This window comes from Magnolia sinica, chromosome 8 (genome assembly GCF_029962835.1).
Source record: "Magnolia sinica isolate HGM2019 chromosome 8, MsV1, whole genome shotgun sequence".
Lineage (NCBI taxonomy): Eukaryota > Viridiplantae > Streptophyta > Magnoliopsida > Magnoliales > Magnoliaceae > Magnolia > Magnolia sinica.
In genome coordinates this window covers 88,103,569-88,108,717 of record NC_080580.1, presented here as the reverse complement: position 1 = coordinate 88,108,717, position 5,149 = coordinate 88,103,569, and the positions used below count along the sequence as shown (strand labels likewise).

Genomic DNA, 5,149 nt, shown 5'->3' with positions numbered 1-5,149 from the left:
GATCCCAAAGACCCCATCGGCAGCCAAATTCTCTGAATTCAGGCCAATTAGCCTATGTAATGTCTTGTATAAAATCTTTGCCAAGGTTTTTTCTAACCATCTAAGCTGTCTTTTGCCCAAGCTGATTTCCCAAGAGCAAGGAGCTTTCGTTCAAGGGAGGTATATCGCAGAGAACATTACAATTGCACAGGAAGCGATGAGAGAATTAAACAGGAAAACTAAAGAAGAATTATATAAAAGGACTTTCTGACCTGGAGTGAATGATTTTCGCAGAATGTGTTGGTTATGAAATGCTTTCATTTTATCCTTGTAAATTCTCAAGTTATCGTATGTACCATTCCAGATTTCTTCGAGTTCATTCAACTGAAGTTTGCGTAGCGAGCCAGCGTTGTCCAGCTTGAAATTCAGATTTTTGATCGCCCAATAGGCTCTACGTTCCAACTCCACAAGCAAGTGGCAAGCCTTGACATAGACAAGTCTAAAGGAAGACATTCTAATAGGGGTTCTAAAAGCAGTACGGTAAGCCCATAAGGCATCGGTCAATCGGATTGATCAATCTTTACGGTCAGGGTTAACCGTTTTCTCCAAAATGTGTTTGATCTCCTTATTGAAAATCTCAGCTTGCCCACTTTTCTGTGGGTGGTATGGGGTGTTCACCTTATGAGAGATACCATATTTCTTTATTAGACTCTCAAATGGTCTATTACAAAAGTGTGAGCCCCCATTACTAATGATGGCTCGAGGCATTCCGAATCAGGAAAGGATGCTCTCTTTTAGGAATTTAATAACCGTGCGATGGTCATTATTCTGACACGGAATCGCTTCGACCCATTTAGTGGCATAGTCTGCAGCGAGCAAAATATATAGATTTTCAAAAGATTGAAGGAATGATCCCATGAAATCGATGCCCCAACAATCAAATACCTCTATGATAAGAATGAGATTCAAGGGCATCATATTTCGATGAGACAATGCTCTCAATTTCTTACAACGCTCACAAGCTTTATAAAACTCATGAGTGTCCCTAAATATAGTAGGCTAGTAAAAACCACACTGCAGAATCTTGGCCGTGGTCTTTTTAACAGAAAAGTGACCACCACAGGCCTGTGAGTGACAGAAGGAGATGACGCTCTGATGCTCATCGTCTGGCACACATCTCCTTAGGATTTGGTCTGGACAATATTTAAATAAATAAGGATCATCCCAGAAAAAGTTACGCACCTCGGTGAAGAATTTCTTCTTATCTTGCGCAGTCCAATGTGTCAGTATGGCACCTGTAGCAAGATAATTAGCAATATCAGCGAACCAAGGTGAATGGGAGTCTCTGAACAGTTGTTCATCAAGGAACATGTCGTTGATATAGGTCGTCTCAAGGGAATCGAGGTATTAAGGCGAGAAAGGTGATCGGCCACAACGTTTTCTACTCCCTTTTTATTTTTAATTTTCAAATCAAATTCTTAGAGTAGAAGGATCCATCGTATCAGGCGGGGCTTAGAATCATTCTTAGAAAGAAGATACTTTAGTGCCGCATGATCTGTATAGATAATGATATTGGATCCGATCAGGTAGGACCTAAATTTGTCCAAGGCGAACACTGCAGGTAAGAGTTCTTTTTCTGTATTTGAGTAGTTCACTTGGGGCGGATTTAAAGTCCTACTCGTGTAATGGATGACGTAGGGTCTCTTATCTTTTCTCTGGCCTAGAACAGCTCCAAGAGCATAATCAAAAGCGTTGCACATAAGCTCAAAAGGAAGGCTCCAGTCGGGTGGCTGCATGATAGGTGCAGTGGTTAACGTGCCCTTAAGCTTGGTGAAAGCTTCCTGGCATTGCTCAGTTCACTCGTACGAAGCATCCTTTTGAAGAAGATTACATAAAGGACGAGAGAGGAGACTAAAGTCCTTTATAAATCGCCTGTAAAATCTTGCGTGTCCTAAGAAGGATCACACGTCTCTGATGTTCTTCGGTGGAGGTAGGTTAGAGATAAGATCGATTTTTGCCTTATCTACCTCGATTCCCTTGGACGAGATGATATGCCCAAGGACAATTCCCTTCTGAACCATGAAATGACACTTCTCCCAATTAAGTACCAAGTTCTTTTCTTCACATCTTTTCAGCACACATTTAAGACTTTCCAAGCACTTGCTGAAAGATGGACCGTAAACAGAGAAATCGTCCATGAAGACCTCTAGATATTGCCCCACCATATCAGAAAAGATACTAAGCATACATCGCTAAAAGGTGGCAGGGGCATTACATAGTCCGAATGGCATCCTTCGGTAGGCAAATGTGTCGTAGGGACATGTAAATGTGGTCTTTTCCTGGTCTTCAGGGGCTATCTCTATCTGGTTGTAGCCCGAATACCCGTCAAGGAAACAGTAATAGGAATGACCAGCTAACCTTTCCAGGATCTGATCAATGAATGGTAAAGGAAAGTGGTCTTTCCTCGTGACGGTATTCAACTTCCTGTAGTCAATGCACATTCTCCAACCAGTAGTGACTCTAGTTGGCACGAGTTCATTATTAGCATTGGCTACGATGGTGATTCCGGACTTCTTAGGGACTACTTGAATTGGACTCACCCATTGACTATCAGATATAGGGTATATGATACCCACGTCCAATAGTTTAAGAACCTCGGCCTTAACCACTTCCTTCATGTATGGATTTAGTCTACGTTGTGGTTGCCGAGCAGTTTTTGCATTATCCTCAAGATATATGCGGTGAGTACAAATCGAGGGATCGATTCCCTTGAGGTCCGCTATCGTCCATCCCAGGGCTTCTTTATGCTCAATGAGAGTAGATATGAGCATACTCTCCTGTTCTTTCTCCAAGTGGGGAGAAATCACCACCAGGAATGTCTCATCTTGACCTAAATAGACATATTTCAAATCAGAGGGCAAAGGTTTTAGGTCAAGCTTCGGCGGCTTGAGGTTAGACGGTAGAGGCACTATATCAATTTGTAGCAATTCTTTGAATTGTGGCCTCCACCGGTTAACTTCAAGTACCGGTGCAGTATCAAGCAAAGCACACGTCTCCCTAATCATGTCATCATCAAAATCATGAGAGTGGGCCAGGCATGTCTCTAGAGAGTCAGAGGATAAGGTCAGAGGTGTCGTATCTTCCACTAAAGAATCAATCATGTTAATGTCGTGGAAATCGTCATCCTCCTCTAAGTTTCTGCCGTTATTGAAAAAGATGTTTGACTCCAATGTCATATTCCCAAAAGACATAGTCATGACATCATTCCTGCAATTGATAATTGCATTTGAGGTGGCAAGGAATGGGCGACCAAGAATGACGGGGATCTGAGTGCTCATGTTATTGATGGGTTCGGTGTCCAGGATGATAAAATCTACAGGGTAGTAAAATCTATCAACTTGGACCAACACATCCTCAATTATCCCTCTTGGTACACGAACAGAGCGATCAGCAAGTTGTAGTGTGGTTAGGGTGAGTTTTAATTCACCCAAACCTAACTGTTTGTATACCGAGTAGGGAATCAGATTGACGCTCGCTCCTAAGTCAAGAAGTGCATGATCAATTCGATGGTCCCCGATTACACATGATATGGTTGGGCTACCGAGATCTTTGAATTTCTGTGGCACGTCTTGCTTTAGGATGGCACTCACTTTCTCAGTCAAGAAAATTTTCTTTTGAATACTTTGCCGTCTTTTGGTCGTGCATAAGTCTTTCAGAAATTTGGCATATGAAGGAATCTGTTTCACGACATCAAGTAGAGGAATGTTGACTTTCACTTGTTTCAACACCTCTAGGATATCCTGAGAGTTAGAGAGAGGTTTTGGTGCGACCAACCGTTCGGAAAATGGTGCAACTGACTTTTCTAGAAGTTCCGGTTCTAATTTTTGTGGGGCATTAGGAGATTCATCATTGTTGTCCTTTTCTGGTTCTTGAGGCTTTTCGGGCCTAACTGGAAGGGTTTTATCAATGATCTTTCCACTCCTAAGAGTGGTGATGGATTTAGCGTGCCCCATCTGATTTGAAGAGCTGGGATCATTAATCTCGCACTTGCGGTTTAGGATTAGGGGAGAGGTTGGGCAGGAAGCATTCCCTTTTCTATAACCATCATACGAGAATCTATCTTTTGCATAAAATCTGTAATTCCCCGCATTGCCTGAGCCAGCTCTTATATGGAATTTTGAACCGGTTCCTCTTGAGGTTTCACTTGATTTGGATTTTGATTGAAGAAACCTTGAGGGGTAGCCGTTTGTCCATTCCTCCAACTAAAGTTTGGATGATTTTTCCAACCAAGATTGTATGTATTGGAGTTAGGTCCAGTAAAAGGTCTTTGATAGTTGTTTATGGCATTAGCTTGTTCATTCAACACTCCTCGAAAGGTGGGTATTGTAGGACAATTTTCAGTTGTATGAATGTTGCAATCACAGATGCCGCAAACAATTTCATTAACCTTATCCTTCTTTCCTTCCATGGCCTCAACTTTTCTTATGAGCGTAGCCACTTTACACTTGAGATCATCCTCTTCTTTCAAGAGATATAATCCACCTTTCTCCTTTAATTAAGTTGGCCTAGACGTGGTGTTTGATTTTGGGTAATAGTCCCAAGATTGTATTTTTTCAACCAGACTGTCGAGGTAGTCTCATACCTCGTCGACATCTTTATTAATGAACTCTTCATTACACATTGTCTCGACCATTTGGCGCATGGAAGATGTCAGTCCATCGTAGAAGAAATTTGTAATGCGCCACGTTTCAAATCCGTGTTGTGGGCATGAACTGACCAAATCTTTGAACCTTTCCCAACATTAGAAGAATGTTTCATCTTCCTTTTGGGCAAAGTTCATGATTGCTTTTCTGAGGGTAATCGTTTTATGATGTGGGAAGAATTTTTTTATGAATTCCCTCTGCATGTCGTTCCATGTGCCAATGGATCTAGGACGCAGTGAATGTAACCACGTCTTAGCTTTCTCTTTTAAGGAAAAAGGAAAGAGTTTTAGCCTAATTGTATCCTCAGATACATTAGGAAAACATAATGTAGCTATAATCTTATCGAAATCTTTCAAGTGTAAATATGGACTCTCTGATTCAAGTCCATGGAATTTGGGAAGGAGTTGGATAACTCCTGGCTTGATGTCCATTTGTCTGTGTTTTCAAGGAAAATCATGCATGAGGGC

General features: G+C 41.7%; 1 non-coding gene across 1 annotated transcript; it reads left to right on the top strand.

Moving 5' to 3' along the window:
- Positions 1 to 4,730: 4,730 nt before the first annotated feature.
- Positions 4,731 to 4,837, top strand: LOC131254683 (small nucleolar RNA R71). The gene has a single exon (XR_009175804.1). It is a non-coding gene; the product is annotated as a small nucleolar RNA R71 (small nucleolar RNA).
- The last annotated feature ends 312 nt before the right edge of the window (positions 4,838 to 5,149 follow it).